Raw genomic sequence first — 24,278 nt, forward strand, 5'->3', positions numbered from 1 at the left:
TTTCATCAGTTCTGAGACTGAAATGGATGACCTCTAGATACCAGGTAATGATAGTAACATTGTTTCTCATTCTTAGAAAAGTAAGAGCCTTAACAAGAATAGTAACAGGTCTCAAGAAAGGAAATGGCAGCACTGAAACTTATTGGTAAATATTACAGTGCATTTAAAATACAAACTAATGTGACTACACAAAAAGGAACATCTGATGCACTAAATTCAACTTGCAGATGTGGGGAGACTGGGGAGATCTGTTATCATGAGTTCTCCATTGTTTTACTTCAGCTTTTTTCCCCATGGACACCAAAAAGATCCAATAATTTTCTCTGCGCTGCTGTTAGTGTCCGAATATGTCTTCAATTATTTTCACATGAACTGAATTATTTAAAAAGAATTTGACACAGATGAAACATTCTCAAAAAATAATTACACTTCTACAGATTCAAAGAAAATGGAGGTAAAAGATCCTTTGAATACCTGCCCTCAGAGAAAGACTTCAGGATGACTTTTGACCTTCCTTGACTCCAAAGTCAAATTGATGTGAGAGAAATCTATAACAAAACAGACTGACTTGCATTCTAGATTTTAGGGAAATATTTTTCATGGAACGAAGTATTAAAATAATTCTAAATAAATTCTAAATCTCTGCCACTCATTATTGCCCTTCTTATTCTATTCCAAAATAAAAAAAATATATTATTTGGCATACCAATATATCTTCTATAACTATTACTTTAGACCCTGGCACATAAGTCAGGTATTTTTTGTACCATGGAACAAGAGTAGGTTGGAGGATTCAAATAAACCTAGGCCTCTTTCCTAGCTTGATTGAAACAACATTTTTCTCTTTTGATTTACATGCATCAGCTTAAAATTAAGGATACTACAGTGAACCATGAAAGGAAAAATGTTGCTATATATAGTTCTCATATTCTTAGTTCCATTCTATTAGTGCAGAATGTACAGATAAGCCTTACATTGCTCTACTAGTTTCATAAGGCACTACTTTACTGTTTTACCTTTCCAGCTGCAGTATGTTGTATTTTACAGTTGTTGTTTAGCTGCACTTAAGTAAACGTGGCATGAATCAGAAACATGGTCTAAAATCAAAACATAATCCAAAATTAGTAGAAGATAGAGCCTATGAGATGACCATTTGAGTTTCATAATGGAAAAAAACATTTTGTCAACAACTACATGCAAGATAAAATTCCCATTTTTTTGTACACAACTATTTTAAACACGTGGAAATTAACAAAATACTCAATAAGAACTTGCATACAGCACACAGCCCAGCTGTTGAGTACAGCTAAGTTATATTTGTTCTATAGTATAAGGTGCCTTTGGTATTCTACAGACAAATTATGTAGGTGATAGACAAAATGAGGCATTAAAGGATAAGTCCAAATCAGGTGTGTCTTCCACAGAGGGAAGCAGATTTATATGGGTTTGGGTTTCAGAGATGTTACTGGAAAAAATAGAAGGCAGAGGTTTATGCAGACACACATAGAAGCAATTTATGTTTGTCTTACCACAGTTTGTTGTGTTAGAATTCCATATCTTTACATGTGCTGCATCAAATAAATCAGCAGGGTGTATGTTCTGGAGAATTAACCAAAACACATGCTGAGAACAGCACTGACATTATGTACAAATCTGTGTAGGGATATCTGCAAGAGAAGGGTCAAGATCAATTCCATTAACCAGAAAGCACCACTGAAATAGATTTTAACCCTTTGGATGTAATTACCACAATTGCCATTAACACCACTCCATCCTTTTGATGGATTGAATGTCATTATTACTAAGTCTGTGCAGTTATCCAGAGCACCTAAGGGTGGATAATTCCATAATGAACTTAGGTGTTTCAGGTCTGTTATATCCAGAGAAGTAGAGCTATTCCAAATAAAAATCTGACTACATTTTCACTGAATTCTGCCAGGATCAAGAAAATGTGCAGTCAGCTGTGAATGTTGCTTGCAGGGCCTTTTAACCTCTCCTTTAGAAATCATGCTATTAAACAGAACTTGAGGTTTCTCCCCACATCCACCTGTCTTTGAAGTACTTGAAGATTCATAACCTCTCATCTCTCAGATTTTGTATTTTCTGCCTTCCGAGTTGCTAGGCACAGAGCAACATTTTTTTCTGCAAATGAAAAGTATAGACATTGGCTTTTAGAATTTAAAAATGCAGTGTCTGTGTGTAAAAGGACAGATTTACAGATCATAAAAATGTAATTTAAATATGTATGCTTTATTTAAGCATTTCTTAAGGGTAGTTTAAGAATTTGAAATTGTTATATATACAGGTTCCTATAACCTTGCACTGAACAACTTTATACTAATCTGAGAATGTAGAGATTCTGTGACAAAGACAAGATATTAAAAATCAAGTTCTTCAAAATGCTGCAGGCATCTCTTAATTTGTCACTTATTCACAGATGTGGAACACGCAGAACCTGCTTCACTGTAGTGTCTGGGGGTATGTACCAATGATGTCAAAAGCTCTAAAATTAATTCTGTGAGGATGTATTGATCTAATTGAGAAGCAGAGCTAGAGATATGAAAATATGCAGCATTTCTTCTTCAACAAGGAAAGTTAGGCAGGTAGTAAAGTAAGTGAGAGAAGGAATCAGGAGCAATTGTATGCAGGAAAAGGTGATTATGAATGTAATTTATGGTGAAGAATATTTCTGGAGCTTTTGGACTGAGACCTTAATTCTCTTTAATAGTCAAAATCAAGACTAATGAACTGTGGGTTAAATGTTATCTTCTATCCTGCTGTAAATCCAGAGTAGCTATTGTCTTCAATGGAATAGTATAATGTTGCCAAGATCAGATTTTTCCCCTAATCATTTTCTGTCCTTATCCAATCACAAAGTCATTTTATAAACTATATCAGTGTTTGATTACACAAGTAGTAGCTACTAAATTTGTTTAGAAACTGTGGAAAATGTTATTGATCATCTGTTTTTAACTACTGGAAAAACACCTAAAGCAATTTTGGTAGCCCATTAGTAGTGGCTGTTTTGCACAGTGTGTGGAGGTTCCATTGAAGTTCAGGTTAACTGAGTATTAGTCTTCAAAACATTTTTAAACATTAAGGAATCTATGCCACTTTTTCCAACTTGTCTAGACCAAAATTCTGCTCTGGAAATTCTGAAGTGGCTTTCAAATAGCCTTCAGTAAAATCACAGAATGACTAAAGAGATATATAGTTATTCTAGTCTTTTCAAGACTGAATCCATAAAGAAATCAGTCACATACTTGACTTTCTCAGTTTTAAAGATGTAAGGAAGCAAAATACATCAAATTCTGTGAATAAGAGAAGAACTGCCTAAAGAGCATGTTAGTTGCTTGAAGAAAGGTTGTCTCCTTTGAATCGGCAATAAGGAATTAAGTTTGGCATTTCTGAGGAACATGACTAAAACTACCTAGTTCACTTAAATCTCAAAATCAGATATAGCTTAAATATTTTCGTACTGGATATGTGTTAACCTAAGAAAGAGCCATCATTTTGTCAGTATGATTTACACTAATTCAATACATTCAAAAAGCAATTTAATTCATTATACAGTTGCTGGGAGGGGGCACCATTAGTGGTCCAAATTTGGTGAACTCCTCATAGTTCTCCACCTTTACTAGACTCTACTGGTAGTAGAGAATACTTTGCAACCAGAATGATGACATGTTATTGTTTGTACTCTAATACAAGTCTTGCCTGGTGTTTCACTGCCATTTGGTGCATTCTTCCAGTGGTCACAGCTTTTATCCATTTTCTCTGAAAGACAGGAGAGAGTTCAAGACTGTCAAGGAAATTTCACACCTAAGTAAAACTGAAAAGAAATTTGCATCTCAAAAGAAGAGCTTTGGCTATATGGGAAAATAGCAATCCAAAGCTAATGTCAGCCCTTATTCAAATAAAGGGAGAAATGCCAAATATTGTTTAAATTTTCAAAGTTTGTGACAGTTACTTTATTAAGTATATGAAATCTGAATCCATTTCTGAACTTATTTCTCAAATATTAAAATGATGAAAATAAAATATGTAATGTGTGCTGAGCTTCCATTTTATCTTTTGTTGTTGTTCATTTTTAATAAAGCTCAGATTACAATGAAAATAAATGTGGACAGCAGCAGTATCTTTTGCTTTATTATTAATGAATAGTATTTATAATGAGTTTAGAAAAGTATGCATTTTCTTCTCAGTCCCAAAAGAAGGTATTGACAATCATAATAATCATTGTTTTTCTAACACTAGCTGAAAGATGGGGATTTTGGTCTTAATTTTTAAGTTTGTAAAAAGTAATTCTGGATTACATTGCTGTAAGAAACAAACTCTATTCACTGTTTTGGTAAAAAAAAATAAAAAAGCTTCTGACAGTTTGCCCTGCAACATCCCATTCATAGCAACTAATTCTGACATTATGACCAGTGAGCAGTGAGTTTATCATGCATATTTTCACATCCTATTTGTATTTGCTTCTCTTTTTCAGATTAAATTTAAGGCTTAGTAAATTTATTCCCCTATGAAAAAGGACCTCTAGCAAATTTGAAGAAAAACAACAAAACACAGTAAACAACAACAATTCTTCAAATGACATCTCTAACAGCATTTGGTTATGGCACAAATATGCAATAAAACCAATTATTAATAACTAAGCATTTTGTTACCTGTGTTGACTCTAAAATAACATTAGGAGGAAAGTGCTAATAAAAAATTAAAAGAGTGGCATACATATATAATGTAATACTTCTAAATTCCTCAATTTCAAAGAATAATAATGCAGCAAGGTCAAAGGTTTGTGTTTAACCAAAATAGAATAATTATAGTCTCAGGTGCATTTTCTTACTCATTTAATGACTATCAGAACAGCATTCATAGATTCTCTTTGGTAATAAAATACAAGTGTTTAGGATTTCACTTTCAATGCTTTCCTGTACTCAGAACTGTCAGTTGTTTTATTTCATTTTATTATTGTTCTTTTTCTCTGGTTAGTAGCCACTATAATTTCTTTGAATTTGAGTGCTTTTTCTAGATGTACTCAAACACAGTATACTACAATTTAGCCTATGGCATTTTAAGATTGAGATGTTTGAATTTATACCCAAGACAGAGTGGTAGAGTGTCATTTCAGATGTGCATCTATGTTAGTCTCACTGTCTCAGATATTACACATCTGAGATAAAAACCTACTGCCCAGCAAGGGGCATATGAAAATGTTCTCCTGATTTCCCTCCTTTTTACACACAGGTCTCTTTCTTTGTTTATACATTGAGACCTGACATTTTCTTCACTATCTCTTCAATCTTTTTTCACAGAATTCTTCTTTATATATTTGGGGCTGGGTCTTTTTTGTGTGTGTTTTCAACTTTTAATGTGATATTCTCCATATAATTTTATTTCTGTTCTGTCATCAATAAGACATAATTTTAAAAAAAATACATTATGTCATATTCTGTAGTTTTCTTCTTTTCCTGAATTATTCTAGTCAGAAATCATGACTCAAACTGCTCTGCCTAATTATATCAGCCAAATTAGGAAATTATTTAGATTACATAGGTTATGGTACAAGAAAAAAAGGGAGGCCTTTAAATCATGGTATCAACACAATCAGTGCATTGGTTTCCAGTCATTAACTAATAGTGAATAAAGATTTAGACTGAGATGCTAAACTGCTGCAGGGAAAGTATGTTGCCTGTATCTTAACCTATCCTTGGATGGTATAATTTAAATTCAAATATAAGTAGCTCAGTAATCATCCTTCTTGATCAAACATATTTCTTTTCCTGGGAACAAGCAATTCTCTGAGGCTTAAAGTACCTCAGACCTAGCACCCTTCATAGCACACCACCAAGGGAAGTGAAGCTGCAGACCAAGTTACACACTAAAAGATGTGTCTCAGGAGAGCAGCGGGGATGCAGAGAAGCACTCTTTGAATTCAGCTGTTGTAAAAGTGTCTAGAACTAAAAAGTATATAAGGTCAAGCTATTGAAAAAGAAGGGGGAAAGTCTAATAAAAAGACTGACAGTTTATGAACAAATTACCAACTATGAAAAAAGCAAGTCAAAAATATCAATGACCCAAAAGAGCAAAAACGTGTCAAAAAGAGAGAATGCATTTGATCTTGAGACTTTTCTAGATCAAAGTATTGAGAAGCTCTTCCTACTGATCCTTCACAGAGCATCCCCCCACATAAATCACACAACAGTACACAAAACTAACTGCAGTGACATGTTTTAAGTTTCACCAAATATATAACAAGCAAGGTGAATGTACAAATATACATCAGAACAGAAGCCATATGTGGAGAACAACCCATATATTGGCTGGCTCCATTCTCTGGACTGATCTTGAGACAGTTGCCTTCTTTGATGACAAAAAGCATAAAGCTGTGCTACTTGCCAACAATACATGCCTTTCTGTTTTTCCTCAAATTCTATGCTATTTTGTGTAAGAGACAGGGAGGAGACAATATTGCTAATGAAAAATCAGTATCATAGCAAATAAACTACTGTCCTTTAAACTATATGCTGAAAAGGTTCATTGGGAGACTTTTATTTTTACTTAGTACAGATTCAATCTCTATTACTCAAGTAATTTGTACAATTTCCCTGCTGAACAGTGCAGTCAGAACCATAAAAGGATCTCATCTTCATTATTCCACCATGATTCTACAGCAACTACAACAATCCAAAGACTACAGTTCTACTAGTTAACATTCATGCTTGAATATCATTTAAGCAAAATTGATGAGGTTTGAATATATTAAGGACAAACCTAGTTATGTTAGACTTCTATCCCAGGAGTCATCAAGGGCTATAATCAAGCCATAAAAGAAAAATTCTTTATTTCAGAAATGAACTATTCTATTCTATTTGAAATACCCCAAAAAAACCTAACTTGTGCAAATTCCAAAAAGCAGATTTTAGGTGTCATTTCACCTTCACTATGAAGCACAGTGCTAAGCAATAGTTTTCCATCAAATGCAAGAGCTGAACTTTGATTAAGAACATACATAGAACACTAAAAAAATTAATATTATAATTTTCCTCAGTGATAAATTACTTCCTTAAAAGCAGCTGTTACAGTTTCTGTATTGAACAGAAAATGCATAAGCTCCTTCAAAAAGAATAAAATATGCTGATGCAGAGAATTTGTGATTACACTTCTTAACCATCATAGTCACTATTTTGCTATGTAAGACACTGAGAGAGCAAATGTCTCAGTGGCAAAGATAGAGAAAATTGCTCTTGGATCTAAAAGATAAGCAGAATTTTCACTCACTGAAAACCTGCTGGGAATGGCATCTGTGCTACCGCATGAATCCTGTGCTCATGGTTGCCTTACACTCTTTTCTCGGTGTTGATTACCACAGAAATTGCTTTAGGTCAGAGCAAAATAAGTATAACTTGTCTACAGCAAGCAAGATGACCAAAGTATAATAAATAAATAATCCTTTTTTCTTTTCATCACCCTTTCTTTTTTCATGTATACCCTTGGAGCACATTTTCCATGATATAAGACTGCATCTGTCTCCTGTTAAGTCTTGGCTGCACAGGAGTTTTAACATAAAATTTTCACAGATGAGGCAAGTTAATAAGCAATGTAAATTCCAATTTTAAATTGATCCTAGGCTCAAATGATGATGTGGTAAATAGTTTAATTCTGATGGTGGCCAGTCACTGGTGTTGCTCCCCAGGGCTCAGTACTGGAGATGGTCCTGTTTAATAACTTTATCAACGATCTGGTCGAGGGGATTGAATGCACTCTCAGTCATTTTGCAGGCAACACCAAGTTGGAAGTGTTGATCTCCTAGATGGTAGGAAGGCTTTACAGAGGGATCTGTATGGACTAGATTGATTAACTGAGGCCAATTGCAAGAGGCCCAAAAGGTGAAGTGACAGGCTCTGTACTTGGGTCACAACAACCCCATGTAGTGCTAGAGGCTGGGGGAAGAGTGGAAAGCTTCCAAATGGTAAAGGACCTGGGGGTGCTGGTTAACAGCATGTTAACATGTGAACATGAGCCAGTGTGTGCCCAGGTGGCCAAGAAGGCTGGTGACATCCTGGCCTATATCAGCAAAAGTGTAGCAAACAGGCCAAGGCAGTGATTGTCCCCATTTTCTTGACACTGGTGAGGTCACACCTCAAATACTGTGTTCAGCTCTGGGCCCCTCACTATAAGACAGTGAGGGGTTCCTGTATGTCCAGAAAAGTGCAACAGAGCTGGTGAAAGGTCTGGAGAATGACTGATGAGGAGCAGCTGAGAGAGCTGGGGTTATTTAGCCTGGAGAAAAGGAGGCTCAGGGAAGACATCAGTCTCTACAACTACCTAGAAGGAGGTTAGGATGAGCTGGGGATGAGGTGTGTGTTGGTCTCTTCTCCAAGTAATGAGCAATAAGACAAGAGGAAATGGCCTCAAGTCGCAGCAGGGAGGTTTAGGTTAGATATTAAGGAAAAATTCTTCACTGAAAGTGTAACCAAGCATTGAAACAAGCTGCCCAGGGAAGTGGTTGAGTCACCATTCCTGGATGTGGAGATGTGGCACCTGGAGATGTGGTTTAATGGTGAGTATGGCTGTGTGAGGACTGTGGTTGGACACAATGATCTTAGAGGTTTTTTCCAACCTAAAGGATTCTGTGGTTCTATAAATGTACAAGCAAGTTTCACTATTTGGTTCATTTTTTCATCAAAATATGTAGATCTCAACAAGATGAAAGAATGCCCATAGTATTATTCAGATGAATAACATTTTCTAAAAATTTAAAAAAATAATCAAGAAGTTGGACACTATTGTGTTAGCATTTTCAAATTAATAATTTCAACTTTGCATGGCTTTTCATAACAGAAATGTGCTTCACTTTTGCTTTGCTGAAAACATTATGTCGATCAGATGAAGTGAAATACTGTGCTTTGAGCTGCACTAAGGATAAATTGAGTCAATATAAACTTCACCTACTTTTTTAGAAAAAAGCCAAAACTGAGAAATTCTAGCAAGTATGCATAATTTTTTGTTTAGCATCTGGGAACTGCAGCCACTCATTTCAAACATTCAGGTTTTTAAGCAAATTTGGGATTTTTTTTTGTATTTAACACTCACAGTTCTGGCATCTTTCAGCTCACCAGTTCTCTTTTCACACTGTAGCTGTGCTACAGCTTACATATATACTGCTTTGTTAGACTAACCCTGCTGTGTCTGTACTGCCAAATCTCTCGTCTACAGTGGGTTCTTTCAGTGCATCCTGGTATGCCTGACCACAAATGTTAGTTAGTACTTAGTCCTTTAAATTATGCTGTGGAGGACTACTCCTGGCACTTCAATCATTCCCTGCACTAAGAACCATTTATACCTTTCAAGACATACTTCACCCGACAGCCCAGTATGGATACAAACACCAGGATCACTATCCATGGCCCTACTGCCACAATAGCATAAAATCAGTGCAGCAACATTTTGCCTCTCACCTAAAACCAGAAGATGACAGGGTTGGAGCCACACACCTGCACTTACAGACCTACCAAGCTCTTTGGAGTCTGCAGACAACATTCCCCTCTGCTTAGATCCCAAGTCCAGCTTTCTCAGCCACAAAATGAAATATTCCTCTGGAAATCAGCAACCTGGCAGACTTGGTGTGATGAGGTCCAGCCAACATCACTTGCCAGAACCATGCATGTGTGCCTCCTCTCTGCAGCTATGTGGCTGTGGCTACTCTTCTCCCTAGCCACATGTCCCTGTATCTGAGACATCAGCCAGAAGACTCTGACCATGTTGGTCTCTTTGTGCTCCCTCAGGACTTTGTAGCCCCAGCTGTGAGCATGTGAAAAAACACACAGAAAGTAGTTTGGGATTGTCCCAGGACAGCCTGCCTGTGGTTTTGGGATGCATACAGCAGAAGCCTGCAGTCTGTGCCCATCAGATCCTTGGTATTTAGTATCGTCTTCCACCTTCCGGCTTCACTACTGTTTATCAATCACCCTGTGCAAAGCCCCTTTCAGGATGTTCTGGGCATTCAATGCAAAACTGTCTTGCTAAGAAAGATTCCTTAGAAAAAGATGTGTGAGCTGCAGATGTTCTGTGCACACTCTTCCCAGAGGAGAGAACTGCCTTGCCCTGGGAAGCTTGGTTCAGCTATCCACCAAGATATGACAGCCACAGGCAGACTCGCACTGCTTGACAGTACACCATTTTTCAAGACTTCCTTAGGGATGCTCCCTGCAGCCTGGCAATCGTAAAATAGAGTACCCCCTGTCTTCCAGCTATTATCCAGCTCCTCTAAGGAGAGAGCTGCAAGAGCTCATCTAACAATTTATCAGCCTAAGTCTGTAATTTTGGAAAGAGCAGGGAGAAATCCTGAAACTTTATGCTACCAAAGAAAAAGCTTGCATTTGTTTAGGGGCTATAGATAAACAAGCTTTTAGAGAAGATTTGCTGAGTACCTATTTTTGTGCCAAACATGGCCAAGAGTTCACCTCCTTGGACTCTTCTAAGAGGATGGCCAGGCCATCTTTCAGGATTAGTAACCATGAGGGTCATCCCAAGAGGTTTGTGGGACACAAAAAATTCATCAGCACTCAGGCTCCCATCTTATTTAGGAAAAAGAAAAGGTTCTCTGTACCTGATTAATCTGGTTCTTCCACAGAAGTTCTGCTATGAAGCACGGAATTCAGTAGTACATGTATTTCTGGATTGATGAGGTCTGTGACCATGAGAGATTGTTTCACCAGCAGCTTCCATATTCCCATACCTGCTTTATCTGCACCCTTAACTACAGATCCCTCAGTGCTTTGATATCACTTTACAAGGGAAGGTATTCTACTTTGAAGTTTTAGATTGGTAAAATTGCCAACAGGTAACAACCCCTTTTCTGTTGCTCTATAATTTCACAGTGCCAAGGAAAACAAAGGAAGGATTAATTGAACACTTTTCTGAATAGGCCAGATAGGAAATGGCTCATCTCATATCTCCTAAACTCCATTACAAACTATTACATAATATAGTTAATATCTGATGAAGATGCATTTGCTTTGCACAGCCCAGATTTATGTAAGTACATATTTATAACAGGAGAGAACAGCAGCCCAAAATGAATACAAGGTGGAGAGGGATGTTTAATAATTTTTTCCTAGAGCAAAAGCCTCTGTGCATACATTACCTCAGCAGCCACTTTCCTGGAGATGTTTACAAGAACTGTTCTTAAACTACTTTAACTGTCCCTGTTCTTGATGCATGGAAAAAAACCCATATGACTTCTATCATATCAGTCTCCTTAGTGTATAAAATAAATTTTTAGGATGTTTTTCAGCTCTGCATTGTCTTGTTTTTATCTGTAAATATATCTTTCTGCAGCTCTTCAGGTATCTTTCAACAGAATCCTCTTTAGTAAAAACTTCATTGCCTCAGGATTAGTCTTGTTTTATTACCTATGAGACACCATGGTACTAGAATGACCCCTCATTTTGCCTTTCTGGGGCAGGTCTGTTTGCCTGCTTTACATGAGATGGGCAGGTATAGAATCTATAGAACCTCTGGGGTACTACCCACCCTTGCTTTGTCAAGCAGCCTCAGAATCTGTATCCCAAACTGCCTAATTTTTCCTCAAATCCTGTTTTCTGGAAAAGCATGCTGAAAATGATGCTTCTCTTCACTAGATCCTGTTTGCCAGGCACCTTTCAGCAATGCAGTAAGTGGTTTAGAGTCCGTTTCATCTAACAGTCACCTTCTGCAAATAAAAAAATCAAACTATATTTTGTTCTCAGAGTCTAAGCCAAAGACATTTTTTTTTTTCATTAGTGATGCTGATGCATAAGACACACATCTCCAGGGTTTTCATATGAGAAAAGGACTGTACCACCCAAGTTCCTTACAGACATCTGTAACTACAGACCTGCTGGTGTGTTAAATATGGCCTGTTTGCTCCCTTTTCTCTACAGGATTTTCCAAGTGTGTTATCTTCATTTCAACGTAACATTTTTCTTAATATGCTTTAATTTATCAGGTCCACCTCTTCCACAGCTGCACTGAGTCTGAGTCATGCTTTTCTACCATTCTTTCATCTGAATATTCAGACATCTGCACATTTTAGAATTTTCTTGGCTAAGCCTTAACATGACCTGTTAATGCTATCTCTCAGTGATAGCCTGAGAGAACAGTGTCTCCTAAAATGCATGCTGAATGACTATATGAATGACAGCATGTACTAAGTTTTTTATTCCTAAAGGAATCTGCTGCAAACCTGAGGGTATCACAATAATAATAAAAAAAACACAATAAGAACACCACCACCACAAAAAACACCAAACCAATTCTCCCCCCCCTCCCAAAAAAAAACACCCCCACACCAAAACAAACAAAATTCTCCCCATATCAGTATCAGTCTTCTCTTGTTGGCAATTATCTAATTTTTAAATATATAACTTTGTAAAAAAAATGTGTTTTTTCTAGAGCCACAAAGAATGAATCTTGCCTGACAGTTCTGCTATTGATTATTTTCAGAGCTATCCATGTTTTGGTGGTTTTTTTTGGGTTTGTTGTTTTTTTTTTTTTTCCTTGGGTATTTTTTCTTGTTGGTTTGTTCAGGGATTTTTTTTTTCTCTCTGCATAAAGATTAAAAGAACTGTTTTGGGGGCATGAATCATACCTTAGTTTTACTTTTTACAGATTCTGTGCTACACACAATTTAGAAGTTCTTTGTCCACTGGGATATCGTCAAACAATTCCTCAACCATTTTGGTTTTCTTAGTCTCCAGTGAGACCACACATATCAATACATTCTTAAGTGTCTTACATTTTTAGCCCTGATACTATTACAAAACATAGCACTTTATAAAACCCTGCAGAATCTGCAAGTCCAAAAGTTGTTCCTGGCTGACACAGGCTATCAAGTGCCATTTTTTTCCTTCCACTGCAAAATTCCAAACAGGCTCAGGCAGCTAATGGGAAGATGTACCCTTTTACCCTTTTGAAGAAATGTGTTAGTGTTTTGGGCTCTCTGTGAGAAGTACCCAATTTATAATGATTACACACCCCAGAGAATACAACATATTGATGTTTGCTGCACTTAGCCTCTAACTCAAGTCAGATAAGTATTTCTCTATAAAATAGACACCATCAGACACGGTTCATAGTGTTACAGGTTCTGAAACTATAAAATTTAATTAATTCCATGGTTAATCTATATACAATACTAAAAAACCTCAAAATCCTTTTTTCCTTTGTCCAAGTCCACATTCACATCTCTAGATATTTATTTAAACCTTACAGTCAGGTAAGGTTTGAAAATGTAAACCACTAGACAGGTGAATCAACCTTGTTGAACCAGTTATTGTCATCTAAACCACTGCTATCAAGCACTTTTCATCAGCTTGCTCCATATAAGATAAATTGTGCCACCCTGTTCTTTTGAGAGTTTTAAAGTTCTAAAAGTTTTCCATGCCTTCTGATATTTACATATTTCGACTGATTTTCTCACACTGTTCATACACACAATGATTATTTTGCATTCTTCTTTGTGGGTGGGGAGAATTGATGGACTGTTGGTTTGACCAGTGTGGTTGGAGAGGCACCAGTTTCACCCTCCAATCCACTGTCACTTGTGCTATTGTATATATTACAGAGTCAGAAAATAAAATCTCTCTTTGGGTTCTTTTCTTTCCGCCTTTGCATCTAGCATCCGTGTGTGAGTTATTTAATGTTGTAGTGTGACAAAATGAATAAGCTACTGCCCTCCCTTAAAGAAACTATTACAGCTGTTGGCCCCTCAGACTGCAGCACTAGTGTTTGAAGGCAGCTCTCATGGATACCCCACATGAGGGGCTAAAACACCTGCTCAGCTCCCTCAGTGGAGAAAAGCTGGATGCCATAGGCATATTGCAGGTAATGGTACTCAAATGTCCCTGCTAAACCTCTAAACACTGCATAAACTTGATGAGTAGGAGTAACAACTACACCCTGTGAAATAACCTCCACATGAATATTTGGGGGGAGGGGGGGGGAATACTTAAAATGCAGCTTTCATCTTAGTCAAGAATGTCATGTAACCTCAAAAAATTTTGCATAGAATCTCATGTAACCTCAAGCTTGTATGCACAAATGGAAACAGATAATGTTTCAGCTTTACTCATAAAAATATGTGATTTCTAAGAAGCAACAGTAATTGTGTATTTTCTGAAAATCAAGATTTCTAATGCAAAAGCAGGTCTGTCTAAAGACAGAATTTTCTCTCTAGCAACAAGCTAAATAAAACAGCCAGGCACCTGTGAACATGAAGGATAAGGAAGAATGGGTCTCTCATTTCCAAATCAGCAGCAGTGCTTGCATTCTACTTTAGTTAAACAACAGGAGCAGCAGACATAATCTCTCTCTGTGGAGGAAACTGTAAAACGCTAAGCTATTGTTTGAAGAAAGGAACTGTAAAAATTTTCTAAAAAGGGTGTTTTAAGGTGGGAAAAAGTTTGATTTTTTTTTTCCTACATACCTGCTTCATGAGCTCGGGGAAAGACTGAATAATATTCTTTACACTAGTCTGGCTTCCTGCATCTTAGGAGTTCAGGTAGACCTGATCCTCTCCATGTTCAGATGTGAAAAGATCTCACCCTGCAGTCGTCCCTTTGCACACACATATGACCTTCTTCCTCCCACTGTCAGTCAGTGATAAGAAAATGGGAAACAGGTAAGCACATATTGCAATTCCAGGCATCTCTGCTTAGGAAATTGCAGCTGTTGTATATTCTTTCTTCTCCATTGGTGCATACCAATTTGTGGGGTATGGCTGGAAAGCAAGCCTTGGAAGCCAATTATGAGGCAGAATATGCAGAGTTGACACACAAAAGGGTGCCACTGCTGGAAGACTTCTGTCAGTTTTTCAAGGTATCTTTGACATGCGAGGAACTTTTCTAAATACACCTGGGACAGTGGCAGGAGAAATCGCCTTCAATATGCACCTATGAAAAGTATGCCCAGAAACACATACAAATATATTTATACACACACCCATGTGAATACACCATCCATGCTCTCTTTCCATACTGCACACGGAACAGCCTTTATTTTTCCGCATTCACATGACTCTTAAACTCTGCTGAGTCAGACATTCCTGTAGATCTTTGAAAATGCCAAAGAACTCTGTCAGATTTCCTCATCCACAGTAAACTAGAGTATCAATCAAAGTAAAAAAATTTAGTTTCAAATATAAATTAATATATTGCAACCAAACTTAATTTGTCATTAAATAAACAGAATGCATGCTTTTATCCAGATATCTATGGTATTCAGGCATGCACACACCATTTGCACAGCAGTAACAAAAAGAAACCATATTAATTACATTGTCTTATTAATTATTAGGGTCTTCCTGGCAATGGTAAAAAAACAACCTGCTCAATCTGCCTCCTCTGTTTCTGGCTCTCTCTGCTAATAACTATGAAGTATTTCTGAGACATGTCTGGACCCTAGAGGGAAAGGACGTTTACTGGAACATGGGAATTCATCTTGTTGAGAGTATCTCAGTAACCATGGTGGGTTCATCTACCAAAATGTCAATTTCATGAGGAGCCACTGTTCTACAATGTATATGCATGCCAGCTGGATGTTATTTCAGTACATTAATGGTATTGTCACTATTCTGTCCTGTCTAGGTAAAATGGAAAATTAATGTTTTTAACTTTTGTACTAAGTACAAATTCTCTGTGGGAAACAAAAATTAGATGGCTTTCAGTGTCTGAGCTTAAATGGTGAAAGATAAGTTAGATATGCATTGTGGATATATGAATATATTAGATAGTATATGCCACAAAAAAGGACTGGATGAGTAAAATCGTTAGTTAGCCCTAAATCTGTAAGTGTGCTCCAGATGCTCTTATCAAATATTCCAGACACAGAAACAAAAAATAAAGATTCAGTTTTTTCCCTTTCATTTAGATTTTTAAAAGACAGTCACAGAGTTTGAAAGTCACATTTCCAACGAGAAACAAAAATAAAGTCAGCAACAACCCTTATCACATGGTAAAGACCTTTCCTGAACATTCCAGATTAAAACAGCCTTGGGATTTAAGTGTGTTATTCTATGATGATGAAAGTCAACCTCTTTAGACATCAAATGAAAAGAACCATGGGGCAATTACTATTCTAAGATGGAGAACATAAAAAAAAAAAAAAAAAAAGGAAGAAAAAAAAAAAAAGAAAAAATCTCAAACCAACAAAAATATTTTGGAAGGAAAAAGAAGAATTAAAATTACAATAGACAACCAAAATCAGTTTTCCATCTGCCATTCATTGTTTCAAAATGAAATAAAACCTGCTGAATTCATCAAAGTAGAAATTACTTTACTGCTACAGCCTCCAGATCACTGTGAACCTAATCACTGGGAAAGAAAAGAAGAATGCAATGAATTAGCTGGGAAAAGATAACTGGTTTTCATTCATTTTACTCCTTACAGTGTCTTAATCTGAATAAACTATCCCAGAACCCTAGTTGAGCCTAAGATTAGAAAGAAATGTATATAAGGCATAGTTTAGAGAGTCAGGCTCAGCTGCTAACAACCAAGATAATTGCATACCAAGGAGAAAGATGATGAAGATTAAATATGTAGTAGCAGTAGTGCAGAGTCAAGATGATATGATGATTTGTTACAATTTTAAAACTAGTTTTTAATGCATGCTGGCTTTTTTTATAGATCTTTAGATAGACTTTAATATCTGCTTTTCTTGCTCTCACTAGAATTACAAAGATCCTTGTTAACAAGAGATTCTGCTGGTTTCATTCTTTTCAAAGGTTGGGGACAAAGCCCTTTTTCAGTGGGGGAAAGAAAAGTATTAATTGCAAGTAAAAAGCCTCTCAAATACTGTTAATACAATTGCATGAGGTTGCACAGTCCCATCTAGTGGTCAAAAATAACTGCACAGAAGAAAGAAATATAGCACCTAAACCACAGTCTTAAAGATCTGCAAATGTTATTATCTGTTTAAGCATTGTGCCAGTATTCTCATGCATTCCATCCCAACTATATTTTATTGTACAATATCCTAAGGCAGAGCTATATACAGTGAATGCTCCCTGTCCACAGCTAATTCCAGATAAAACAGATACAATTGCATCTCAAAACTGGGATCATCTAAAGAAATTGAGCTATCATTGATTTTATTTTGCAGCTTACTCTGCTTCCTGAGAATATTTTGTTATAGTAAATATCAATCTCTAATGGTATTCTGCAAAGTGGCAGCTGATGGTAGCATAATAAGCAGCACTTTACAGACATTGTAGATTATATTACTATTGACACAGTTTTAAACCCAAGCAGAATTCCATTTTTACTGCAATCACAACAGCTCTCTCAGAGTCGCCAAATCAGTATTTCAAGGAAGGCTGAATCCTGCTTCTAGGAGATGTGCATGTTTTTATGGCCATCACGTGCCATATTTATGACTGTTTAAAAATCTCTGGTATTTGTTGAAAATTGACTGAAAATTATTTTAATGAAGTTCAAAAACACCCTTTCTTATTAAGCTAGCAAGCAAAGAGCATTCACATTTACAACGTTAACAGCTGTTTTGAAGACAAAATCCCCAATTGTTGTGATACAGCTGGATTTCAGTCAAGGGTTAATGTGTAAATTATTCAGCCTCAATCGTCAGCCATAAAATTACGATGCAGTTATTTCTCTCTAGGAAAAGTAGAGGAAAAAGCTTGGTAATTGTGTAAGTCGTGAAACCCACAACATGGGTGGGATGAGAGTAATGTTCTTTTCTCAGAGAGCTGATACAAGCACTGCAATTGATGGCATCACTTCTGTTAAGAAGGGCCACATGTCCACCACAGAGGCAACAATGCCCAAGACTAGAAGGTGCTCTTACATATCAAAGTGGACTACACACCAAAGCACCATGCTACAATTTTGCCAAAGAAAGGTTACATTGAGTTACCACTTGAGTGACACTGCCCACTGCACAGACAGCAAGCCCTGCACATTTTCTCAGTCTAAATCCCATTCATCCACTCTGGAAAATGAGATTGCATTTACTTTTGTAGCTCTGTAAATCCATGTACTACTTCAAAAATGCTCTTGTCATCCATTCTGTGTTGTGCACACACATTGCCCAAGTAAGAAATTCTGCATTCTTTCTAAAAACTTATAAGAAATTTCATTGCAAGTACACCTGATTGCTTTTCAATATTCCACACTTCTTCAACCCTAAACCACAACATTATTACATTGGCCAGATGAGTTACAGCCAGTCAGCAAGAGGTCAGTTCCCACACCCGAGCTGGAAGGCTGCAATATAAGGGAAGCACAAATGTGTTTCAAAGCTCCCAAATTTATCTAACTTTCTCTGACACTTCAGGGCAAGCTTGACTGAAATTTTTTTCCATTTTATTCAAAATAAAAATGTAGGCAACCTACCTGGGGAAAAACATTTATTCCAGTGCATCAAGAAATCCAGATATGTGTGAAAACCTACATATGTCAGTTGCAGACAAACGGTAAGAGAAATGCTTATTGCAGGATGATAAAAGCTGGCACATGTGGTAAGAAAAAGTCCTGACCTCCTCCTGTATAGTTCTGTATTGCACTAAGGTATTCACCCTATGTTTATGAGATCAGAGTTGACTGCAAGAGGGTCTTGAAGGTATAATTAGATGCAGGTGCCAAAGAGGTCTCAAGACTAGAAATTAACTTGTTTCAATGCAAGCTAAAGCTAGAAGGCAATAGCTCATGATTGGACATCTATCAGACTTAGAATATAGTCTGTTTTGTTCACTTTCACTGTTTGCATAGTTAAACCTTTTCTGGCAAATCTGCCTCACAGAGTGAAACCCAATGCTGTATAAAATGCGAGGTAAAACAAAAAAAGTCTATCCATTACAAGGCTTAGATAATATTTACATCTATTATAATTGAAACTGTTAATATAACAAGAGCTGAGTGCTACAATTAAAGGAATAAAACGTTACCTGATTGTTGAATTTCTTTGAAATTTTATACAAAGAAAATGGCAAATTCTCCCAGCTGTCATGTAATCCACCAAAAATGTCTGCTCAAGTCATTAAAGTGAAAAATAGAAAATTTAAAAATAGGCACAAAAGAACCCACATACACAGATTTCAGTGCTATTTGTTACCAGGGTGAGAAAAATGGAATAATGATCAGTTTACAAGCAAGTCCTTCACCTATCACAACAGCTTAGCAAGATCTTATCAGTCAGTTTGCAGTCCAGATTTTTGCATAGGAAAAAAAAATAGAATGACAAAGCAAATTGGAATATCTCTGATTCTGAAATACTAGATAAGGTGGAAGCTGAGAGGGAAGGATGCAGAGTGACTTAATATTTTAACTTTTTTCTTAGCCCTTCTTCCTCTGAATGTCTCCTGTGATAGTTATTTATATCTTGAATGGGGTTTTGAGAATAAAGGACTTCTTTGAGGAGCCAGGGGATGGGTAGTGCTGCAGAAAGTGGACAGAAGGAAAAAAGGCTTTCCTTTTAGGTCACAAGCTTGGAGGCCACACAGGCCATTTAAAAGACTGACATCAGCAGCAGAGCTCTTTGGCATCAGGAACTCAAGAAGGTTATCTTTATCTAATTGCTCCCTAAGCATCACCAGAAGCAAGATAGCTTTTCATTACATCCACTGTAGTTCTGTAGTTAAACGCCACAGCTAAGACCTTTATTTGTCATTGTATTATTATTTCCTCTGATCTGGCTTTGACATCCATCCTCTTCTGACCTGTTCTTTCTCTCACTTTTCTTTTTATAGATGCAGAAGATTTGGGCTAGGAGGGATGTCTGCAACCAAAATGTATTTCAGAGTATATCAGATTGGTGTGGATCACCATAGAATTACTTGGTCTTACATTGCTTTGGGTTTTTCTCCCAAACTCCTGTGAGACTTGATACTTACCTGAAGGTTTCTGTTCTTTACACACATATTTTATGTTATCTATTAGTCATATTGTTCATTTTACAAGTAGAAAATATGAGCATTTCCTGTCTACTACAAAAACTCAAGAACTTCCAAAGAGTTCAGGTATTGAAAGGGAAATACAAATTCTTGCATATTGTAATTTTTTTAATGAAAATTTGTGATGTTTTATTTAATCCTTAGTGCATTATTGGCACTGTGGTGCCCATTTTGAATTGTCTTGCATATAGCTTCCCAAAGCAGTAAAAAAAAACAAAACTTCATAAATATTTCTTCATAGGGGTGTTCTCATTGTAGATAATTACACAGTTTACAAAGACTTGGACGTATAAATGAATTTAGGTCAATAGGTAGTCTTGTTGACCACTAGAAAGTTTTGGCAAATGCAATTTAAACAATTTTAAGTAACAACTCGTTATAGTTAATGTCTATCACATTTACTTTTGGCAGCCACAAGGACTGATGAATGATAACTGTCTGCTGCAGCTGCTGTTGTTTTATCTATTTTCACTCTATCTAAATTCTTCCCTTAAATACCATTTGCCCTTTTAATTCTTCTCACCTTTCTGTTTTGTCAGTGATGATCTCAGTAAGTCTTTGGAAGCACAAATTTAATCCAGCTGCCCTTTAAAATCATAAAGTATATTTCTGTCACATAAATAAACAACTATAAGGTGGAATTTATCGTTGCAGACATTCTTGGCATCGTGAGGGTCAGTAGCAATAATAATAATGATGAACATTTTATGAAAAAATAATAAATCTTATGAAACAAAAGCATTTGGAAAGAATATTAAAACTCATGCCTAAAGGCATAAACAAACCTCTAACCGATGAGTTGAAGAAAGAAACTTTTTCCTCAGGGCAGATTCTATAATTGCTTAGCACATGTCTTCTTCCAGCTTTCTTTAAAACACATTATGGCACTGAGAGTCACTGCTAAAAACAGAATAGTAGAGTAGATGGAGCGCTGGATTGTTTTTGCAATGACATTTCTTGTAGCCCACATCACTTTAATGCTGTTTTCATTTAGTTACTCAGTCCCAGAATTTGCTAAACAGATCCTAAGATGACCCTTTTCTCGGCTATATTTTTTCCTACTTTATATTTGCTGTATAGTTTATGCAAAGTTAACTTCAGCAGACTCTCTGCAGTACTTACAGCTTCAGCAATGTCTTTCACCTCACAGCCTCATTCACACATTCTGTTCTCAGGCTACTAGAGTTCTGTTGTGTTTTTTCTGTCAGTCTTCTGTCCTTTCTGGCTTGGTTTCTATCTTTCTTGTGGCTTTTCAAGTCTTACTGAAAGCTTTTGTTCTGTCTGAACAAGAATAGTTGCCATACTATTATGTTTTGATGAGAAAAAAAAATAATAACCAAATATAAATTACTAAAATTGGTAGAGGATCCTGGTTTTCCTTCTAGGATTTTATTATCTTCATACCACTTTTTTTACATTAACAGACTGTTTTAATTCATACCAAATTGGTAATAAATTAATTGTTAGTTGATACAGATTAAGTCTATTAATACTGTAGGAAACTATAAGGACACTACAGTTTCTAAAGAGTTCTGTCCTAAGATCTGTAAGATGAAAAAATAAGGCAGTGTAGCTGAAATAAATTAAATATCCTTACAGGCTGAACTGGATGGTATGGTTCCAGTAAAAGAAAATACTTTTATTCTTATGAATTTATGTTGCAACATATTAAATTGATTTTGTCTCTATAAAATACAGTAGTGACCAATGTAAATTAGCCCACATAAGTAATTTTTTTTCTTTGTGGATATCAATTTTACATGCATTTTTTCATCCAGGTGTGAATCAACTATTTACTTTTTTTGTATCATAAATTATGCAGCTTAAATAAGTATGAGTTATATAATACTGATGCTAATAAACTGACAGACTCTAAACTTTGTATGAATTCTACAAGTATGATTTACTGTACTTCATAATCAGTTACAGCTTTTAGCTTTCATAAGTAAAAATTTGTTCCAGCATTTTCTTGAAGTTACCATTTCAAGTAAGCCTTTCAGTACTCACGTGATGATCCAGCTAGTGGGTGCTAAAAGACAATGTGTTGTGACAAACTCCTTTTGTTTCCACAATTAATCAGATTGTTTCTGATTAATCTGACAGTGATTCTGCATATCAGCCAGATCTTCACAGGCTTCTTAGTGTTTTATATGATGTTCTAAACTGGACATTGCTCTGCAGTTAATCTTGCTTACAAGGTTTCCTTTAAACATTACACACATAGAGTTTAGTACTGAAGCGTCTTCCCCATATTTTATTCTGTCTATGATTTGGTGCAACTAAAAGTGCACAGAACTGAACAACAGTGGCAGTCTATCTGTGATTATATTTAGTTGAAAGGGTGCTGTGAATATTAAACTCCCCCATATATACAAGAACAAGAAGCGTGAAGGAGCCAGCCCAAGGATACCAGAAATAAAGTAGTTTAAAGATAAATTGAGTGAGGATGTGGGACTTGAATAGAGAATTCATTTTCAAAATGCATGTCTAGCATTCATGGGTGTATCCCTTTTATTCAAAGTATCTGAGTTCAGGCTTTCACAAATGCAGGGTACTCAGAGGAAGATGATGTTCTCAGTCTCTTTTTATTACTTTATATCAATAATTAAAATGGCCCTAGAATCCTCATCTCTTTATGAATGTCTTAATCATGAAAGCAGACACAAGCCTCTTTCACATTTCTGTATTGTGCATTCTTCCACCTTTATCAAGCTCACTCAGTCCCAGACAGAAACTCCACTGAATACTGTGAGTGTGGAGCTGGGACCCATCTACCCAGCAGTGCTGAGCTCCTGGAGAGCAACTACAGAGCAACTCAGCTCTGCACTGAGCTTGCTCATGGCTCCTCTTCCTGGCTCAGAGCAGAAGTAGAACAGGAGACTGTAGATATAACTTGTCTTGTTCCTGTTCTAGATGAAAACATTAACTGAAAATGGAACTGGATTGTGCTCAAAATCTGTCCCAAATATTTTTATTTGTTCTTTTTCATTCACAAACCCTTTCTGAGTCAAGACCCTTGAACATTCTTATGTCAACAATTTGAAAACTTTTTTCTCTTATGTTAGCTATAGTGCTTGTCCCAGTCCTCCCAGATGTCCTCCATTTAAATGTTTCCACTTCTACAGTGGCAAAAAGGGATGTTTGTTCTGTCAAATTCTGATTCATCTTAGTCTCACCTCGTCAAATTGGAATTTGAGGAGAAAACTCAAGTTTTTATAATGAAACCCCAAGAGGAAGAAGGAACTAAGCCTCCTCTAAGAATTCTCTTGTCGTTCTACTTTGTTATATATAACCAAGAATTAATTGTTCCCCAAATTAAATGTATTTTTTCTAATTACTTTTTTTACTGGATATATCAACATTTCTGCTGTAACTCTGCCTTTTAAGTCAATGATCTCAATGCTTGAACAATTGACTATATGTTGCTTTCCTATAGTTCACAGCTACGGAAATTAATTCCATTTAGACTCAAAGCAAATGTTTGACTAAATGGAATTAGTTTACTGATACATGAACAAATCTAGGGCAGGATTTAATTACATTTATAGAAATTTAATCTAATGAATCAGGTTGATTTTTTCCTAGTATTTAATGGACCTTACCAGGATCAGTAATAGTAAATCACCTAAAATTCTAAAGCAATTTCTTCTACACTCCTCATTGAAAGAGCAACCTATAAAACTAATAAATAGCTATATATAGTTTCTACAGTCCTATAAAGGAAATAATTCTCTTTTTTTTCTTTCTTTTCCCCTTCTTCTGTGTTCTGGATTATAATCAAGACCGGCTTCTGTGTAGCAACATTAATGTGTTTGCAGAAAATAGCTATGTAATGGGCACATTAAGAGCAGATTAGCCACAATGACTTTCTAATTTGGTGTTCTGTCTTCAACAGTGGTCAGTACTGAGTGTAGCAAAAGAAGCACAAGATTTAACAATACTGGATAAGCACATAACTTCTCAAGAAAATGTCTTTAAAAATATTTGCCTTACTGTCTTGAACCACAAGGAATTATTTCCAATCTATGCAGAAAATATAACTGTGCTTTAACTTTACCACACAAACACATTTACCTCTTCTCCCACAGTAAGACTGTAGTTTTACTAATATCTCATGGCACTGAATGTTTTATTCTAATATTCTAGTGAGAAATCAGATTCTTTCTGGAACTACACAAATATGGAAGGCTTCTTTTTCCCTGTGCAACTGCCTAAATATGTTGCAAAATTAGTATTGCCTACAGCATTCATTAATAATAAGCCATGGCTATCCTATGTTCTTTTACTGTTCCCATGCCAATGTCTCTTTTTTTGAGCCCTTATGACA

Source organism: Lonchura striata, chromosome 4 (genome assembly GCF_050655825.1).
Source record: "Lonchura striata isolate lonStrDom1 chromosome 4, ASM5065582v1, whole genome shotgun sequence".
NCBI lineage: Eukaryota > Metazoa > Chordata > Aves > Passeriformes > Estrildidae > Lonchura > Lonchura striata.